This window comes from Mobula hypostoma, chromosome 17 (assembly GCF_963921235.1).
Source record: "Mobula hypostoma chromosome 17, sMobHyp1.1, whole genome shotgun sequence".
Lineage (NCBI taxonomy): Eukaryota > Metazoa > Chordata > Chondrichthyes > Myliobatiformes > Myliobatidae > Mobula > Mobula hypostoma.
In genome coordinates this window covers 14,312,406-14,334,574 of record NC_086113.1, presented here as the reverse complement: position 1 = coordinate 14,334,574, position 22,169 = coordinate 14,312,406, and the positions used below count along the sequence as shown (strand labels likewise).

The window sequence follows — 22,169 nt, the reverse complement described above, 5'->3', positions numbered from 1 at the left end:
CGTTCAGAGTTCAATTCCAGCGCCATCTGTGAGGAGGCTCTGTACACCCTCCCCGTGGAATAGATCCTCACTTTCCTCCCTCAGTCCAAAGACGTACCAGGTAGGCTAATTGGTCATTGTAGATTGTCCGGTGATTAGGGTTTATCGGCTTTGTTGGGAGTCTCTGGGTGGCGAGGCTCAAAGGGCCTACTCTGTGCTGTATCACTAAGCAAGTAAATAAATAAATATGCTGGAGGAAGCGTCTATGTCTATGGAAAGGAATAAACAGTCAATGCTTTTGGCCAAGACCCCTGACGAATGGTCTTGACCTAAAAATTTGACTGTTTATTCCCCTCCATAGATGCCACCTGACCTGCTGAGATCCTCCCCCATTTTTTGGGTGTTGCTGAAGATTTCTAGCATCTTCATAATCTCCTGTGTCTTTAATGACTCCATCACCTGTTCCTCTATCTTCAGCCGAGCAATTCTCTCAGCCCCAGTGAATCTGCTCTGTTTCCCATCTCCCTCCTCTGTACAACCCTCCTTAGAAACCCCTTCCCCCGTTGGCAAAGGTTATGACCATCTAGTTTTCTCTCTCTCGATGCTGATATCTGTTCCTACGTTGCAGGTTCTACATGAATCATTGCAGTGATTTTAATAATGACAAAATAAAATATATGTTTTTGTGCTCCAGAATTGAAACCCCACATTGTAAGCTGCGTTACATATTTAACATGTTGTTACAAGATTACTAGAGTTTAGAAATACTAATTAAATAATTTACCAAAGACATAATTTAAAGCCAAATAAACATCGGTACAGCTCTGGTATAAAATTAACTGAGTAAATTTGTTAAATTAAACAACAATTATATTGTAAACAACAGGAATTCTGCAGATGCTGGAAATTCAAGCAACACACATCAAAGTTGCTGGTGAACGCAGCAGGCCAGGCAGCATCTCTAGGAAGAGGTACAGTCGACGTTTCAGGCCGAGACCCTTCGTCCGACAAAGAGTCTCGGCCTGAAACGTCGACTGTACCTCTTCCTAGAGATGCTGCCTGGCCTGCTGCGTTCACCAGCAACTTTGATGTGTGTTGCAACAATAATATTGTGCTGGTGTGAAGGTTTGGCCCCAGCAGTCGAAGCAATAAATGTCAGGGGCAAGGCAGCTGAAAGTGGAACGGAAAAAATGCAAGTTAACTATTGATTGTTTAGGAGGTTATTGGTGGCAGATTATATGCTGATGTCCAGCAAGCAAAACCGACTGATGTGTACAAAAAAACTTAAAACCTCAGAACCACAGGTCCTTGACGATGGATGTCGCTTTCCTGCAACAGCACTTCATGTAGATGTGCTCAGTGGTGAGGAGGGCTTTACCTGTGATGGGCTGGGCTGTACCAATAGATTTTATATGCTTTTCTGTTCAAGGGAACTGGTGTTCCATACCAGGCTGTGTTGCAACCGGTCAATATACTCTCCACCACACATCCAGAGAGATTTGTCCAAGTTTTAGATGTCATGCCTAATCTTCACAAACTTCCAAGTAGAGACACTTCTGTGTTTTCTTTGTAAGTGTACTTACACGCTGGGCCCAGAACAGATTTACAGTTATTGACCAGCTCCACCTCTGATCCCTGGTTGAGGACTGGCTCAAGGACCAACGATCTCCTCCTCATGAAATCAATAATCAGCTTCGTGGCCTTGTCGCCATTGAGTGAGAGGCTATTGTTATGACACTACTCAGCCAGGTTTTCAATCTTCCTCCTATATGCTGATTCGGCACCCTTTGTGTTGGCCAACGAAAGCAGAATCATCAAAACATATGGCATTGGAATTGTGCTTAGCCTCACAGTATTAAATATAAAGTGAGTACAGCAGGAGGCTAAGCACACAGCCTTGTGGTGCACCTGTGCTGATAGGGATTGTGGAGGAGATGTTTTTGCCAATCTGCACGTGAGAAAATCGAGGATCCAATTACACAAGGAGGTATTGAGGCCAAGGTCTTGAAGCTTATTGATTAATTTTGAGGGGACAATGGTATTGAATGCTGAGCTGTAGTCATTAAAGAGCATCCTAATGTATCGATCTTTGCTGTCCAGAAGTTCCAGGGTTGAGTGAGGAGCGAATGAAATGGTATCTGTTGTGTACCTATTGTGCTGGTAGATAAATTGGAGCATATCCAAGTCACTTCTCAGGCAGGAGTTGATATGTTTCATCACTAACCTTTCAAAGCACCTCATCACAGTGGATGTAAGTGCTACTGGACGATAGTCATTGAGGCTGGTCACCATGCTCTTCTTCAGCACTGGTATAAGAGAAGACTACTGTAAGTAGGTGGATATCTCAGACTGCCAAAGCAAGAGGTTAAAGATATCAGTGAACACTCCAGCCAGTTAATCAGCACAGATCTTTAGTTCTCAGCCAGGTACCCTGTCTAGGCTGGATACTTTCCCTGGGTTCATGCTCCTGAAAGATGCTTTCATGTTGGTCTCGGTGTCTGAAATCATAAGGTCATTCGGGGCTGTGGGAGTTCACGAAGATTCTTCCCTGCTTTTGACAGTCAAAGGGAGCCAGACGGCATTGAGCTTAGGTGTCACATGGACACTTCAGTTTGCAAACCATATCTATCACTAGCCAACCCCTTGTTGTGGGCCAGCCTGTGCTTAACAGACAGTATTGTGTATTTGTAAAGCTGTCCCTTTAACTTCAAAACAATTGCTGCTTGCAATTTACTTTAAGAACTGAAGAATGGTTCTAATTTGAATTAATCTGATATATTTACATAGTTCCATAACTCCTCAATAATCCCCAACAGGCTCCAGGCTCTAGTCTACCAGTTCCTTTACTTCTACATTCACTTTACTTTGCAGACGTGTAGTGTCAGAAGTGCTGTCTGAGTCATTCAGAGCTGATTTAAACTGCAGAACTAAAACTCAATGTTCACAGAATAGCAGTAAAATACAGAGCAGAATGGATATCGGATGGACTCTCTTACTAGTCAATCTCCGATTAAAGGATCCATTAAAATGAAATTGCAACTTATATTTTTCAACAGGCTCAATGAACTAAAATGAATACAATAGAACAAGTTAATGTTGATTTAGAGAGCGGTCTCACAAAATGTGCAAACATCATTCACACACTGTGGCTCAAGGACTGAAGTTGAGCACTTTTGGTCCTGCATTGGAGGTGACATAGGCTGAAGAATTAGCAATAAAAACTATTGATCATTTGCACTCCAATGGGAAGCGTTTTTGGTGGTAAAGTGCAAATTCGGAAGTCTTGAGATGATGACACAGCCATGCTTGGTATCATTCTGCAGAGATTGGTTTCAATGTTAATTCTTTGCTGAAGGTCCTACCAGAGAACATGCGTTTAAGGTGAGTGGGGTAATTTCAAAGGAGATGTGAGGGGCAGGTTTCTTACACAGAGAGTTGTGGCTGCCTTGATTGCACTGCCTGGGGGGGTGGTAGAAGTAGAAACACTAGGAGATGTTTGGATTGATATGAATGAGAGGGAATGGAAGGATATGGACAATGCGTAGGCAGAGAGATTAGTTTAGCTAGCCATCTGATTATGAATTTAATTAGTTTGGCACAGCATTTTTGCTGAAGGCCCTGTTCCTGTGCTGTACTGTTCTATGTTCTACGTTCTATAATTTGCATTTATCATTGAGCAGGCCTGAAATGAAACTAAATTTCATTGCGCAGCTAATTTTGAGTTTTCAAAACATTCCACCTTGATTGACAGAGTCAAAGAATCAAAGGATTTTATGAGGTCGTGAAAAGAAAAGGGTAGAAGAAACTGCTTCCTATGCTTCCCTTGGAGCTGTTGCAGAATGAAGGACACGTCTAGTTATGCCTTTTGGTTGGATAAAGCTTATGAGTGAAAAAAATGTTACCCTTAACATAGAACATAGAACATTACTACACAGTACAGACCTTTTGGCCCACAATGTTGCACTGACCTTTTAACCAACTCTAAGATCAATCTCCTACATAGTCCTCCATTGTTTTTTTTAATCAATCATGTGCCTCTCTAAGAGTCTCTTAAATGTTCCTAATGTACAGTATCTGCCTCTACCACCACCATTGGCAGTGCATTCCATGCACTCACCACTCTTTGTGTAAAAAAACCTACTTCTGGTACCCCCCCCCCCATACTTTCCTCCAATCACCTTAAAGTTATGCCCATTTGTATTAGTAGTTTCAACTCTGGGATGAAGTTTCTGGCTGTTCTCGTGATCTATACCTCTTATCATCTTGTAGACCTCTATCAAGTCACCTCTCATCCTCCTTCGAGGAGGATACCTCTACAAAATAAAGGTTTCCTTCCAACTTGCCTCTCCTGTACACCTATCACCAGCAATCAGTATCTATGATCAGATCCAAGAAAACATCAACCATTTCTCACAAATGAGGAGTCGCCTATTAATTCATCAATATCTTCAGAACATCAGCATGACCTTTGTTCGGTTGAGGAGAAGAGAATTCAGTCTGGTATGGGTTCCTTGGGCAGTCTGGGTTTCCAGGTTCCTTTCCCTGCACAATCAGCTTTTAAGACCATGGAATGCAGATTAAAAAAAAACGTCCTTCATGCCCTCATTTCCCACCTTGAAAAGATTGTGTGAGAATTGTGGTCTGGGATTTATTAATAATTCCATAAACACGATCAAAGTAGACGTGTCTTAGAGTTTGGCTGATGGTGTTAAATATTCAAGACTGGCTAAATGGTATGTGTTTGTTTCACAACATTATGAAAATAAAAACAATTTCGAAAGAATACAAAACCAGGTGGAAAAGTGATTTCTTGCACTTTCATAAAATGCATTTTGCCTCCACCGTCATATTTTAACATACTTTTGACTCGTAATTTAATTTTAAAATGTTTATCTGCATCTAGCTGGACTGTTGTCTCTTTCCCCACATTGATGCAACCTGCCCAGTCCATCACAGGAAAAGCCCTACCCACCATTGAACACATTTACAAGGAGCACAGCCACAAGAGAGCAGCATCCATCATCGAGGACCCCCGCCATCCAGACCATGCTCTCTTCTTGCTGATGCCATCCGGAAGGAGGTACAGGTGCCTTAGGTCCCACACCACCAGGTTCAGGAACAGTTACAACCCTTCAACCATCAGACTCCTGAACCAGCATGGGTAACTACACTCACCTCAACACTGAACTGATTTCACAACCTATGGACTCGTTTTCAAGGACTCTACAACCCACATAATCAGTATTATTTATTTACTTACTTATCTATCTATCAATCTATTTATCTATCTATCATCATTATTGTTATTTGTTTCTTTCATATTTCCAACTTTGTCTTCTTTCGCACATTGGTTACTTTGTGTGTGTCTTTTTATTGATTATTGATTTATTCTATTTTTTTGTTCTACTGTGAATGCCTGCAAGAAAATGAATCTCAGGGTAGTATATGGGTACTTGATAATACATTTACGTTGACTTTGACCTGATGGGTTGGAACTGGCTCTCAGCTGCTTCGTCCTTTAACCTTGCTTTCCACTTGCGTTATCCTTCACTTGCGCTCAATAAAATTTCTATCATTGTTAATTATAAATGGATTGCCATTTGAGCAATAATGTGGCTTGATTTCTTCAACACTGAAATAAACCACCATGTAATTATGCCTAAAAGGCACAAATAATTAATCATCTTATTTCACATTCGAAAATAGCCAACAAGAAAGCTGCACATTTAAGCACTCATATGTTCAGTGGAGTAATCATGGCACTAAACAGAAAATGCTCCCCTGTAAAACAAAATTCTCAAACTGCACTTTGAAGCATTTTCATCTTCGGAGATAATTGAGCTCTTTGGTAAATGACTAATAGTTGCACTTGCAAACCTATCACATCAGTCAATGCTGCATATTATGGATAATTATTAATGTGTGCATGCACAAACATTGGAAAAATGAACTGCAGCAGACCATGGGCATAGACTTTTATCAGATAAACAAGTTAGTGTTATGAAGTGAACACAGAAAATACTGGAGATCGAGCAACAGCCGTGGTGGCAGAAACAGAGTTAACATTTCAAATTAACGCAATACAAATTGGGTCGGCCCAGTAGCGTAGTGGTTAGCACAATGCTTTACTGAACCCGGACCAGTGACCCGGGTTCAAATCCCGCCAATCCTGTAAGGAGTTTGTACGACTGCATGGGTTTCCTTCGGGTGCTTTGGTTTCCTCTCACAGTCCAAAGACCTACTGGTTGGTAAGTTAATTGGTCATTGTAAATTGTCTCGCAAACACGAGGAAATCTGCAGATGCTGGAATTTCATGCAACACACATAAAAGTTGCTGGTGAATGCAGCAGGCCAGGCAGCATCTCTAGGAAGAGGTACAGTCAACGTTTCGGGCCAAGACCCTTCGTCAGGACTAACTGAAGGAAGAGCTAGTAAGAGATTTGAAAGTGGGAGGGGGAGGGAGAGATCAGATATGATAGGAGAAGACAGGAGGGGGAGGAATGGAGCCTTACTAGCTCTTCTTTCGGTTTGTCCTGATGAAGGGTCTCGGCCCGAAAAGTCGACTGTACCTCTTCCTACAGATGCTGCCTGGCCTGCTGCGTTCACCAGCAAATTTGATGTGTGTTGCTTGAATTTCCAGCATCTGCAGAATTCCGCGTGTTTACAAACTTGAAGGTAACAGGTGAAACCAGGTAAGGGCGAAGATAGGTGTGTGGGGAGGTGGATGAAGTAACACTCTGGGAGGTGATAAGTAGAAAAGGTAAAGGGCTGAAGAAGAAGGAATATGATAGGAGAGGAGAGTGGATCATGGGAGAAAGGGAAGAAGGAGAGGCCACCAGGTCACAAATTGCCACCAGAAATATTTTGATTATATTGTTTAAATCAATGTGGATGTATTTTTTGGCATCAGCCATCCCAGGAGCTAGACTGAAAAGCATCACACTACATTACTCAGTATATCTGCATTCAAAAGGTGAGCCTAGTGGTGGATCCAAGGGTCAGATGCACAGGATTCTATATTTTTGCTCAGTTTCAGTGGAATCTCAGATTCCCCTGTTTTAATGCTCAGACACAAAAATCGGAGTTAAGCTAAAGAGTGAGTGGGAGGTAGCTGAAAGTATTCTACAGAATGATCAGCTACAGATAAGTATGGTCTGCTCCATTTATTCTGAGGAACTTTGGGATCCATACCTAAAATTGAATTTTTTCAGGACTAGCGATCGGTTTCGACTTGAGCTGATCCCCCAACATTGCTCTGAGTTTCACCATGTACTGGAAAATTCAGACCCTGCCATTACATTGCCGACAATCCTGCCAATACATTGCAAAATTGAGGCCCTTTCCTTTGGTTTTCCCTTCTTGCTTTTGGACCACATTTTGCTTCCTGATCTGCTTACTTGATTATTCCCGATCAATATTAAGACCCTTTCTCCTTTCTTTGACGTTTTACATAGAAAAAAACAAAACATCTGAAATTGTGTATTGAAAACTTTAGACGGGTGTTATATTGCTTGTTTATAATAATAATTAGTCCACATTGTCACTTGTTCTTGAGCTGCTACTTCCGAGTGATCTTATTGTCAGGTGTTGAAGTTAAGAACAACATGATCTAGTTTGTTTCTGGTTAGATTGAACTTCTCACCTGGGTATCACAGAGATTTGAAACTTAGATCAAAATTGTTTCTGAAAGATCATCTTATCTTTCCAGGTTACCTTTAACAGCAGCAAACAGGAAAAACATTATCCTTCCTGATGCAGCTGATGTAGATCCACAAATGAAACCAAATGAATAAATTAAAAAGCAACAAAACCTCAAGCAACAGCAATCTTAACACCTGCAGACAAGAAATATTCTACTTTTAGCATCTACAATTGTCACTTGAGAATAGTTATTTTAAATGAATCTTTTTGTTCCTCAGTTATAAATAAGCACCTTGCATTGAAGTCAATGGCTATTTCTGAATCTAAAAAAGCACACATTTCACCTATGAAGCTAAAGTAATTCTGACGCATAAACAGCCCAGTTTATTAATGCATATCTTCCACAAACATTTACTTCAAATGTTCACGTGATTAGACTCCGTTTACCCTTGAGCACTGGTTCAAGATACACAGAACTTTTCATTTTCAGAAACAGTGCAAGCAAGAAGCATGTTCAATCTTTTGGCTTTTGTTATTGTAAAACAGAAGTAATTCTCAGCAACACACAATGGAAATAGTTGTGAGCAATTTAGGTGTTTGCTTGCAAAGACATGAATTCTCAGTAGTGTATCCATACCGTTCTGAGCTTATGAAGGAGTTTTGCCAAGTGATGGCTGTTAGAATTTGATGAGTTATCTTCACCACAATGCTATTAATTAAACCGGTAAATAGTTAACATTGCTAGTAATTATATCAGGTCGGGAAATGTGGAATTAGATCCTTGTCTTATATTCTTGTTGGATATTAGATTAGGTAAGTTAACAACTGAACTATTTCAATTTAAGCATTTTGTTAATGGTGAGAGATGAAATGGGTGTAGGTGATTGGACATCAACACAAGCGGACCAGAGGGCAATGCTTGTGCCTCTTTAAATCACTGCCATGCCAAACGGCTTGCGGGAACTGAAGTGCAGATGTCTAGGATACCCTGCTCGGGGGTGAAGTTCAGTCAAGTCAGGTCTAGTTTATTGTAATTTAACTATATACATGCCTACTGTCAAACGAGACAATGCTTCTCCGAACCAGGGTGTCAAGCACAGTAGTACACATAACGCACATATAACACACAATAATATTAAAATAAAGATAAAATATACAGATGAGTTATGCATAAATAATCAAAGTAAAGTGCATAAATTAAATATTGTAAAGTACAGAACAGATTAACTGGTGGCACTTTGAATACAATGCGGCAAGGGGTTTAGAGATTGACAACCAGAGGTGTCCCACATGGGGTGAAAACACCAGCCCTGCACACCAGCCTGATTCACTACAGGAGGCACAGATTAGACAGAGGTTCCCACCTAGGGTCCACAGACGCCTTGCTTAATGGTATTGGTCCATGGCATAAAAAAGGCCGGGAATGCTGGATTAGGAGATCTTGGATGCAATGGACTCCCTGTGCAGCAAGCTATTTGGAAATCGTAGAGTATGTTGGTTTTCTTTGCAAGAGGAGTTAGGTGCAAAAGTGACAGTTTCCCGGTGCCAATTGGGACAGTACCTATGATATGCATCGCCAGACTGTGCCCAAATCCAGTCTTGCCTGCGAAGGAAGAATAACCTGTGACAGAAGGAAGCTCACCAGTTCTATTCGGTGGAGGACATAGTAAACAGACTGGCCCACTTAGGAGAATGAGCAGTGATCTCTCTGACACTTTGACAAGGTAGCGAGAGATGAGAAATCAAAAGGCTACAGGAAAGGTGACATTTTCCATAGCCGATGAGTCTAGATCTAGGATCAAAGACTCAAACCAGAGGGCCAGCAATTCCTTTATCCATCCCAAATTGAACCTTTGGCATTCTCTATTCCAGAGGGATGTGGAGAATCTGTTGCCAAATGCACCCAATGGCCACTTTATTAGGTGTCTCCTGAAGTGGCCACGGAGTGTATGTTCATGGGCTTCTGTCTCTGTAGCCCATCCACTTCAAGGTTCAATGCATTGTGCATTCAGAGATATTCTTCTGCCCACTACTGTTGTAACACATGATTACTTGAGTTACTATTGCCTTCCTGTCAACTTGAACCAGCCTGGCCATTCTCCTCAGACCTTTTTCATTAACAAGGTGTTTTTACCCACAGAACAGTTGTTCACTGGACATTTTTTGTTTTTTGCACCATTCTCTGTAAACTCTGGAGACCATGGTATGTGAAAACTCCAGGAGATCAGTAGTTTCAGAGATACTCAAACCATCCCGTCTGGCAACACCGATCATTCCACGGTCGAAGTCACTTAGATCACATTTCTTCCCCATTCCAGTGATTAGTCTAAACAACAACCAGGCCTCTGGACCATGTGTGCATGCTCTTATGCATTGAGTTGCTGCCACATGATTGGCTGATTAGATATTTGCATTAATGAGCAGCTGTACAGGAGTACCCAATAAAGTGGCCAATGATGAAGAAGATGGAGAAAGATTTTTGGACATCAGGAGCTGCAGAGTGAGCACAAGAAAATGGTGCTGAGGTCAGAGGTCAAAGGTCAGCCATAGCCTTATCGAATATGAGAGTGGGCATGAGGATCAGTGGCCTAGTCCTGCTTGCATTTTGAATGCTTCCTCAGATATTCACTTCAAACTTCTATATCTACCTCCTAACCACCTAACCTTCCTTTCTATTTTTAAAATTTTTTACATAATTACTAGTCTCTTGCATTATGAAATGTATGTTTTATTATCTAAACGTTGACTTCCTGTTTATTTACTTTAACTCACTCAATTTATTCGTCCATATTCCTTTATTCTATTTATCCACTGCACCTCAATCTTTCACTCACAACACTTAATCCTAAAGGAATCTAATTAACTAATTGGTCTGATATTTAAAATTCTTATTGCTAACTCAGTGTTTGATCTCGTGATTTATTTCCCCACCATTGGATCTGAGTTAAGCCTCCTCTCATCCTTCTGAAGTTACCCGATTCCCATACTAATGCCCATAATATGGTCTTCTCCTTTGCACTCTGTATTCGGTGTGAGCCTAATTAGGTTGTGGTTAGTAGTTCTCAAGTGTTCTTCAGGTGGCTCATTTGTCCTGCTTGCCTAACAATGATCAGATGTGGCACAGCATTCATCTTTAATGAATATGCACCATCCAGATAGAGGAAAAAGGCTTGGCTTAGATCCGGCAGTCTTAAAATAGCAAAAATCCCGAGGGTGGTTAATTCCTTGGAACCACAGCTGCTCTGCTACTGTAACAGCTGCGGAAATAATTCCTGCTGATAACCCGCACAGGTTACGGCATTACCTTGGGGGAAATGGTTCTTCCCCTCCCCAGATAAAATTCCACTGTAACAATGTTAAGATAGAAATTGAAGGATTGGTACTAGCTGGAGTTTGCCGGGAGATGCAGGAAGACAGCACCACCAAGCCCTCCTGGGATTCCCAGGAACACTTTATTCCCAGAACTCATCTGCAGAGCTTCATCTGCATGAGCTAAAAATAGATGGCAAGTGACAACTGGCTGGTGAAAGAAAACTGCAGCACAAAGAGGGAGGATTGCTATCCAGAAAAGGGGACAGAAGGGAGTTTCAAGGAGGATCTGGGCTAGTGGAAGTTGCTTTGTCTGCCACATGTACTGAACATCAAAACATTGAAACATACAGTCCGAGGATGTATACAGTTGCCGGTAGCCTGTAAGTGTCGCCATGATTCCAGCAGCAACATAGCATGCCCACAACTTACTAACCCTTACTCAGCCGTACGGAATGTGGGAGGAAACCAGAGCACCCAGAGGAGACCCACGCAGTTAAGCGGAGAAGTTACAAACTCCTTCCAGACAGTGGCAGGAATTGAACTCTGATTGCTGGTGTTCTAAAATGTTCTGCGAGCTGCTAAACTACCATGCCATCCGATAAATCGGTTAAATTTAATTTTAGTTTATTTTCAGTTAAATTTATCACTCGGGGTCTGAAGGGAGTAGATTTAGAGATATTCTATTGCTACTTCAGGAAATATTTTTAAATTGACTGTAACAAGTCAGTCGTCAGGGATTCTCAATCTCTTTTTTATGCCGCAGACCAATACCAATAAGCAAGGGGTTCATGGGACCCAGGCTGGGAACCCCTGTAACAGGTAAATCACCTGGCTGTTCTTTGCTGCTGATCCATTCGAGGATCAACCTGCCAATACCCAGCAAAAGGTCTGGCACCTCTGCTCATCATCAGCATCTGGCCCTGCTCCTTGTTCTTCTGCATTCTCATCAGCAGCTATTTCTAGTTCCACCAGCAGAAAAAAATTATGAATTTTAAGCACTTCAAAACTAAGCTTGTTTGAATTAGTAAATTACTATCCATCATTAGAATATATTGTAAGGCCATAAGATCCTAAATAGCAGAATTAGGCTATTTGGCCCGTCAAGTCTGCTCTGCCATTCCATCATGGCTGAATTATTATCACTCTCAACCTCGATCTCCTGACTTCAGCACATAACCTTTGACATCTTCACTAATCAAGAACCTCTCAACCTCCACTTTAAATATACCCAATGACTTGGGTATATTATATAAACCCAGTGTCCCAATTGATCACTCAACCTAGTGTTTAACAGAAACGGTATAGTGTATCTGCTTTTAGGTACATTTAGATAGATGCTGGGTGAGTGAGTACCATGCCCACTTCTGCACTTTGAGGTGTCTGCTGTTAACTCCTGAGGGAAGCAATTTAAAAAGACGTATCCGGCTGCTGATGTTGTTCCATGTGCGACTTGTCAACCGCAATCTTTCAGCTCGTCGTTCAATTCCCTTATATTGCTAATTGTGTAGCAAAAGGCACCAACACCTTGTTTGTGCAGTACAGTAGCGTACTGGTGAATAAGACACAGAAAGAAGCCTGAAAATGTGAAGTGGGATGTTCATCTAATGGGATTCTTACACTTTCAATAACCTTGTTTATTTATGATTTAATGAGGCAAATGGTCCAAAGTAAGTCCTAAAAATGATAACATGCTCATCAAGCAGGAGAGGGGTCTGAAACAGGACACAGCAGTCCAGGTGAGCCTGAGTGAATGTTCTGTGCAAGGAGCACATTTAAAGAGAGCATTCTGACTGGTTACATCACCACTTTGTCTGGAGGCTCCAATGCACAAGATTGAAAGAGGTTGCAGAGTAAACTCAGCCAGCTTCACCATGGGCACAACGTGCCCCCCCCGACTATCATCAAGGACATCTTCAAAAGGCAGTTCCTCAAGAAGGCTGTATCTATCACTAAAGACCCTCAGCAACCAGCCCCATCCCTCTTCTCATTACTACCATCAGGGAGGAGCTACAGGAGCCTGAACACATATACTCAACATTTTAGGAACAGCTTCTTCCCGTCCACTGCCCAATTTCAGGATGGTTCATTTGTGCATCAATTCTCTTCTATTTCTGCGCTACTTACTTTAGCTTTGCAACTCATAATAATTTTTTACATCTTGCATTGTACCACCAAAACCGGCAAATTTCACGGCATGCAGCACTGTGCAAAAGTCCCAGACACACATAGATATAACTACGGTGTCTTTAAGACTTTGCACAGTACTTCAGATGTCATTGAGGAGCGGAAAGCGAGTTTGTAAATCTGGCGGGAGCAAAGGATGTTGGGATTGGCAAGGGTGGAGCGCCGTGTGAGGGACGTGGGACGGGTGACAGAGATGGTTTGCAAAGGGCAGGTGTGGTATGGATGCAGACACATCCAGTCGTGAGTCACCAGACAAGGTTATTTGATTCCAAACAATTAGTGTTATTGATCATTACAGAATCTCTCTCTGGTGCTTCCTGCTTCTTCCTCTCTTCCTTCCCTTTTTTCCAACCATGATTCCCCTCTCCCTGCCCCCTTCCCACTACCAGTCCACTGTAGAGACCCGCATCAGAATCAGGTTTATCGTCGCTTACATATGTCATGAAATTTGTTTTTTTTTGTGAAAAATTTTACATAAAATTACTACATTATTATGTAAAAGTCAGGCTTCCTAACTATATATTTATGTGCCTATGACTTCTGCAGTGTTGTATGTCAGGGATAATACACTTGTTTTGATTCAGATTCTGTAATTTTTTCATCCTTGCAGGAATGTTGTGTTCAGTTCAAGTGTGGAGGCTGGAGAAAATTTGAAAGTGATGTACTGTGCTGCCACTAGGGTTCTGAGATTGGAGCAATGTAGAATGAATTAAAAAACTAAGATTCTTTTCCTTTATATGATAGATGGATATCTGGAGATATGTGGAGTTTAAAGTAAATTAGAACTTTGACAAACTGCATAAACAAGGTTCCAGTAACTCCAAAGTCGATATCCAGCAGTCACAAGCTTAAAGTAATTGTTGATGGAACCAAAGCTGACATGACAAACAACTTTTTAAAAGCGCTACATGGACTGGTGGGATTGTTGGTGATGGAAACAAGTATGATAGTTGATTTCAAAAGTGAATTGGGTCAATACTTAAAGCAGAAAAAAAACTGCAGGAATATGGCAAGGAGCCAGAGTGTGGGACGAACTTGGTTGTTTTTTTATAAGAACTGAAGCAGATTCAATGGGACAGGCACCCCCTACTGTGCTGCACAATTTCTTCTGTAAAACAGAACATGTCTTGAATTACAATCAGTTGTCCCCTGTGTTCATATCAACATTCTATTCACTCTGGCTATTGCCTCGCGGCATTGCCATTAAGTAAACACTCAGCAGAAAACTGAGATTTTCTTACTCCTGAAATGCTTATCCCTAAAATCTCTCTGTATGGTGAGTATTTCTCCTTCTAACATGTATTACGCTGTATTCTAAATTAAATGCAACTTTTCAGTCCTGAGTCCAACTGTCAACACATCACGAGCCACCTGGGGGTGTAAATATTGTCAGAAGTTCTAATGTTCAAATCATTTCAAATGAAGGTTGACAAACTGTTCTGTCAAGATCTCCAGCTAGTTTGTTCGTTCATTATGTGCTGTGTCATATGATGTGGGCGATCATGGTCTTCCATTCTGTCTTTCTTATGTTTGCCATTGCCACCTTCGGGGCAGTGTCTTTACAAGATGTTACATACCCCGTAACTGGGTTGCCAAACCAGCAGAAATGGATCACTCAGTTGGAGTCTGGATTACCAGAACTAAAAAAGTTTTATTAAAGAAACAAGCAACACAATACTCTAATCAAAAGGATAATAAATGCAACAGTTCAGCAATGATAAACACACATGTACACAGAATTAAGATAACAGGATCAATCAAGCTCTATCGTTGTCTAGGGGTAAATGACCAGTTTCAAAGTGACGCAAAGGCCAGTTCAATTTAGTTCAGTTCAGTTCGCAGTAATCGCTGCCGTGGTGATGGACAGTGGGGGGGGGGGGAGGGAGGAGAGAGAGAGCAAAACGAATGAATATTCAAATGGCTTCCACACAGACCTTCGCAGTCAGCTTTTGGGCGAGCCCTTTTGTGATGTCATCTGAGGTCACCGACCGTGACCCCCTCCATTTCCAGATACGATCGTTTCTCTGCGGTGAACCTGGCACCCAGGCAAGGGTGGACACACACCAGGTTCCCGCCGATCGTGCCTTTCCACCCTGTGCGTCTATGGCTTGATCCCGTGATCAGCCGTCCAAAACTTCCCACCGACTTGTGGGAGACGCACCGCTTTCAGGGTCTCATTACCTCGGGGTGTCGTGTGTTTCTTGCCTTAGCGAACCTGTCCCTTTTTATCCCCCTGCTGGGGTATCGCCTGTCCATCACTTCAAACAGTTCAGGGTTCAAAGGGGGAGCCGATCTTGACAGCTCTCCTTCCGTTACTGTCTCCCGTCCCTTCATTAACATCTCCAAATGCTGCTCCATTGTTTTCCTTATCTCTCTTTCTCCTGAAGACAGGTGGCAGACCAACTGCAGATCTCACTGGTGCCAGCACAGGCCAGCTAACATCTTAATCTATGTGTATCCTCGTCACAAAGACAAGTGACCCCAGCCATTATCAATACTCTTCGGAGATTGCCTGCCTGGCGTCAGTGGTCACATAACCAGGACTTGTGATATGCACCAGCTGTTTATACGACTATCCACCACCTGCTCCCATGGGTTCACATGACCCTGATTGAGTGGCTGAGCAGATGCTACACCTTGCCCAAGGATGATCTGCAGGCTAGTGGAGGGAAGGAGTGCCTTACACCTCCTTTGGTAGAAACGTATCTCCACCCTGCCACCCATTTAAAACTAGTAAAGGCAAATTGATCTGACATAGATCTTTGCAGTTTGTCACTGATATCTGGACTCCAGAGAAACCCAAATTCATACATATTAATTTTGCCTATTCCTTTTCCAGCCAATTTCCAGTCTAGCTCCAGATAGTGGAGGCTTCACTCTAGTCGAGAAGCCCCTAATTATGAACCTCATAAACACTTTTGTGCAAATTGAATCAGGTCATGTCTCTTGAATTTTCCTTTATTTCCTTCTTGGTAACTTCTGAAAACATTGTCGGACTTGTGACCCATGACCATTGAGAGAAATCACTTTGAAGGCTCTAACATACCACACACTATTCAAACAAATAATATATACAGTATTGCATCCAAATGTTCCCTTACGATTACCTGTGAGTCTTTGGATACCCAGCTCCGGCTTGCTGCTTTTATTTAAGGATTATGTCTGCACTAAAATACAGAGCACCCAAGAATACAGAGTAAATTTACAAGGATGTTGCCGGGACTTGAGAACATGAGTTACAGGGGAAGACCGAATCATTTTTAAGCTTTATTTTAAGGTTTAATAGGATTTTTTAAAATAGCTTTATTCCCTGGATCAAAGGAGAATGAGGGGAGATTTGATAGAGGTGTGCAAAATGATGAAGGTATACTGTACCTAGAGTCATGCAAGCAAGCTGTTTCCACTGAGGTTGGGTGAGACTAGATCTACAATTCATGGTTAAGGGTGAAAGGTGAAATATCTAAGTGGGGCCTGAGGGTTCCCTTCATTACTCCTTTAAAGTGAGTGTGGAACGAGCTGTCAGCAGAACTGGTGGATGTGGGATCTATTGCAACTTTTAAAAGAAACTTGGATCGGTACATAGCTGGGAGGGATATGGAGGGCTCTGGCCCAGGAATGGATTGATGGGACTAGGCAGATTAACAGTTCAACACAGACTGAATTGGCCAAAGGGCATGTTTCTGAGCTGTAGTGCTCTGTGACTCTATGAGTTTAATGCAATGAGCCACAAATAATACTTGCTGATTTTCTTATGGGCATCCACAGTTGAAAGGAAGGCGAATATAATGTTAGCATTCATTTTGAGCACTAGAATATAAGAGCAAGGATGTAATGCTGAGGCTTTATAAAGCATTGGTCAAACTACCTAGAGTATGTGAGCAGTTCTGGGCCCCTTTTCTGAAAAAAAATGTGCTGGTATTGGAGAGGGTCCAGAGGAGGTTCACGAGAATGATTCTGGAAATGAAAGGGTTAACATATGAGGAGCGTTAGATAGCTCTGGACCTGTACTCACTGGAATTCAGAAGAATAAGGGGAGTATCTCACTAAAACCTATTGAATATTGAAAGGCCTAGATGGAGTGGATGTGGAGAGGATGTTTCCTACAGTTTGGAGCTGAAGACCAGAGGGCACCACCTCAGAACAGAGGGACATCCAACTCAACAGAGATGAGAAGGAATTTCCTTACCAGAGGGTGGTTGATTTGTGGAATACGTTGCCGCAGATGGCTGTGGAGGCCAAGTCATTGGGTATATTTAAAGTGAAGGTTGAAAGGTTGTTGATTAGTCAGGACATCGAAGGAGGCAAGGAGAAAGCAGGAGAATGGGGTTGAGAGGGACAATAAATTAGTCATGGCAGATTAGCAGAGTAGACTCAATGGCCTAATTCTGCTCCTATGTTTTTTGGACTAAATACAAAGAAACACAATCGAATCAATGACACAGGCTGAAGACGTAACGGTTGGTAGGTTAATTGGTCATTGTAAATTATTCCACGATTAGGCTAGTATTAAATCGAAGGTTGCTGGGCATCGTGGCTCAAAGGGCCGCAACTTATTACACATTGTATCTCAATAAATAATTAAAATGCTGGACGAATTCAACATGTCAGGCAGCATCTATGGTGGAGAATAAACAATTGACATTTCAGGCCAAGACCCTTCATCAAGCCTGAAATTTCGAATGTTTTTCTTCTCCATGGATGCCTCCTGACCTGCTGAGTTCCTCTAGTATTTTGTGCTGTTGCTAGGGAACATAAAAATGTGGTTTCGGGCAAGAAATGCAAGGAGCTACTGAGGAAGTTTTTCTTCCAGGCCAGATGATAATTGCAAACAACAGGAATTCTGCAGATGCTGGAAATTCAAGCAACACACATCAAAGTTGCTGGTGAATGCAGCAGGCCAGGCAGCATCTGTAGGAAGAGGTGCAGTCGACGTTTCAGGCCGAGACCCTTCGTCAGGACTAACTGAAGGAAGAGTGAGTAAGGGATTTGAAAGTTGGAGGGTGGAAAGTTGAAAGATGATAATTGACCTGGAAGTCATTTTCTGCAAGGGTGGTAGAAGCAATGGTTTCAAAAGGAAATCAGATTGACACCTCAGGGATATAACTGTGCAAGAGTTAGGAAAGAAATCAAGCAGATGAGATCAACTGGTTCTGCAGTGACCTAACACTGATTTGATGGGCTGAATAGCCTACCCCAGTGCTATTAATGATTCTCTATAGATATGTCTGTTACTCTGGTCCTTTCTAATCCTCACAACCTCATAAATTGCTCAACAATCCCATGAGTCACTTCTTACCCCAACTGTGGAAGTGTCTATGGGTCCCACAGTTGCCTTGTTAACTACCACTGAGCCCACAGATGGAAGTAGAAACATCCTCATTTCTAAAGAACCGCATAAGAAGGAGTTGCATCTACTAGAAAGCATTGTTGTCCCATCCGATCCCTTCTCCACTGTCTATTTAAATGAATGTCTTTTTTTCCCCATTCTTCTTTAAAACTAAACTTCGGAATAAATATTGAAATCCATCTCCCCTGGTACCAGTGAAGAGACAAGGATGCATTTCTTGCGCATATGGCTCTATGTTTAGAACAGTCATTTCATCTGATGCCAGCTCAAAATAACAACTGGAAATTATTATCATAGAGTTTGCTATGTTACCACTGCATCATAATTCTCATAGGACTTTCAAACTCCTGTTCACATTCATTATGGATAAACATAGATAAGAATCTATTTGTTTCAGCATCATAACTCCAGGCTAATGTGGAGAAAATCTATCCTCTGCAGTATTTTTAATAAACAGTTACCAAACAAATGTGTTCATGGAGTTAGTACACCTCGGGTTATTTCTCCTGATGCCCAAGTTCCTTTGAATAGTTGAAGTGAAAGTAGATGCAGGTGTCGCGGGTCCAACATTGATTGCCATCTCCATGGGAGTTAAAAGTAGGTTACTTCAGCCCCTACATAACTTGCTCATCCCCAGCTCTTGAGATCCACACACCGTAACAAAGTTGCATGTAACGACGGCTGTATCTTCATTGTCATATTTCCTAATATGGATCAATGTGATCATAAAGTGTATTGTCTGCAGCAATTTTGTTAGCTGGCGTTAGAAACTTGTGAGCATCTTGTAGCAATTTCTTGAATTTAGCCAGCCTGATGATGTTATTGAATCAGAATCAGGATCCGGTTTATTATCACTGGTGTTCTGTATGTCATGGAAGTGTTCGTAGGCTCATGGACTGTTCAGATATCTGATGGTGGAAGGCAAGAAGCTGTTCCTAAAATGTTGAATGTGTGTCTTCAGGCTCTTATACCTCCTGTCTGATGGCAGCAATGAGAAGAGGGTATGTCCTGGATGACGGAGGTCCTTACTGATGGATTCTGTCTTTTAGAGATATTGCCTTATATAATACACAGGTTGAATGCCAAAGATGGTGAGGTCCTTCACTGATTCTATTATGGTTATAATTCTGTTATGGATTTATTGAGTATGCCCACAAGAAAATTAATCTATGAATCTCAGGATTGTACATGGTGGCATACATGTACTTTGATAATAAATAGCTTATATGATATAATTCTGAAAGCAGAGGAATGTCTATTAGAGATTATCTGTAGTTAAATATTGTACATCAGGAGAGATGCAAGTATTCCTGTTTGTTACTTCTGATTGGCAAGACTGAAGAAAATGATGAGAAAGACAGGGAAATATCTGTTAACAGAGTCTCTCTCATCACAGCAGCCTTTGTTTGGAGAACATTACAGTTGCCTGATTTGTGACGCGTAGCTAAATTTCTTTCTTTGAAATGATTGGAAATGAAACATTGAATGAGCAACTAACGTACTATTCAACTGATGTGATAGCGTTGCTGAGACAGAGGGATACACGTGTTGTTTGCAGCAAGACTGATCAATTTTACTTTTGTTATATTGTATGAAGGGCTAAAAGAAGCTATTCAGTCATTGACGAGCTACCAATTCTTCAAAGTTGGCCTTAAATCCCTAACAATTGAAGGTTAATTTCTGGAATATTACTGCACGAGATCATGGAGCAAAGTAATAGCAATCAGGACTGAAAAGGAAGGGGAAAGAAATGTCTTGGCCCAAAATTCCTGACTGGCTGAGTTCCTCCAACATTTGGTGTGTCAACAACATTTACTTGTTCTAACAAATTTGTGAGCTACTGCACAAAAAAATTGACAAGCTTGCAAAATTTTGACAGTAAATAATGTCAGTTTATCAAAACTTTATATTATTACCTTAGAGCAGGGATTTCCAACCTGGAGTCCACGGATCCCTCAGCTGATGGTAAGGGTCCATGGCCTTAAAAAGTTTGGGAACCCTGCCTTATCGTATATGCTGAGAGAACTGGAAGCTTGACATACAATCAGGCATGAATTTGTGTAATTTGTTAGCAATTTCTCAGACAAAAGCGGACGACATGCCCATAGGTTTGCAACTTCTTCTACCATCGTCATACAAGTACGTTTGCTCTCTCACTAGTCATACAGTCACGGAACACTAGAGCACAGAAACAGGCCCTGTGGCCCACCTAGTCCATGCCGAACTATTGTTAGCGTAACATGGCAGTGTGAAAGATGCAAGCCTGTTGCCAACAGTAGTATCTTAATGCTGTCTATTCACAGAGGTAAGAGCTGGTTTGTGCACTTGGGTGAGGTTCAGCGATGTGATATTGTGTTTTTGGTTCTGTTTTGTTATGTTAGTTGTGAAACAGATATTTGCTAGAATAATAGGGATAATTCCTGTTAAATTTTGAAGAGGTTCCAAAGATTCTCTTTCCGTCCATTAGTTCTGTCAATTCCTGCTGGCTGTCTCTTTCACACGGCCATATTTGAATTTTGACTTCTCTATCTCTGAACCAGGGTGGCAGGTGGAGATACATCTCAAACAAAGGAGGGTGTAAAGCACTTCTCCCCTCCGCTAGCCTGCAGGTCACCCTTGGGCAAGGTGTAGCACCTGCTTAGCCCATGAACAGGGTCATGTGAAGCCATGGGTGCAAGTGATGAATAATCATATGAGCAGCTGTTGCATATCACAAATTCTGGTTATGCGACCACTGACACCAGAGAGACAATCTCTGAAGAGTATTGATAATGACTGGGTTACTCCTCTTGTAAAGGTACTGCCCAAAAGAAGGAAATGGCAAACCATTTCTGTAGAAAATGTTTTTCCAAGAACAATTATGGTCATGGAAGGATCATGATTCCTACATCATGTGAATGAATGACCTCTGAACTAGGAAATTTGTTAAGGACCAATATAAATTGCAAGTTGAGCAATTTTTTTTAAAGCAGATGCTTGGAATCTGTAATTAAAATAGAAAATGAGGAAAGGTTAGGCAGCAAATATGATAGAGAAATGATGTTTCATGTCAAAGACCCTTTATCAGAGAACAGAAGGAGAGGAATTCATTTAGTTTTAAGCTGTTGAGAATAACAGGGATGATTATGGGAAAATGGAATAACTCTGAAAGGGTGTGGAAAGGGTTGCCATTATGATAAACTCTAATTAACCCACTTTCCTGGTCCATTCTTCCAGCTCTACAGATTGCTACTTTTTCTCACAGCATTTTCCCACCGCAGGGCAGGCAATACTTGTTTTCTTACCTCTTCCCTTCCACTATCCAGGAACCTAGACAATCCATTGCAGTGAAGCAGTCATCCACTATCATTTCAGAGTATTGTGTATCATGTTGACGATGCGATTGGAGAAATCAAATGCAAATATAATGACTTAGTGCCTGATGTCGTCTATTGGACATCATGGTAGGAGCCCAGCTGATGTTCCTTGGAATAACTCGCAAAGTACCACCAAGTGAGGGGTTAAAGAGAAGTCAACTTGCTGAAGACAAACTTGGAATTGGAGTGAAGTTGTATATGACTGCCATATCAGGTTGCAATGCCTCATTTAGTGTGCACTAGACTATGGTGTGATTGCCAGGACAATAGAGGTACACAAATTGTACAGGTGACTGAGCACATAATGTAATCTGGTCATTGGACACATGGATGACCTATTTTGAGTGCAT

The 22,169-nt window shown here is 41.6% G+C and overlaps 1 protein-coding gene across 2 annotated transcripts in view; it reads left to right on the top strand.

The window, feature by feature from the left end:
• Positions 1-22,169, top strand: part of LOC134357865 (adenylate cyclase type 2-like) — a 523,538-nt gene that overhangs the window by 146,455 nt on the left and 354,914 nt on the right. The window lies entirely within an intron of this gene.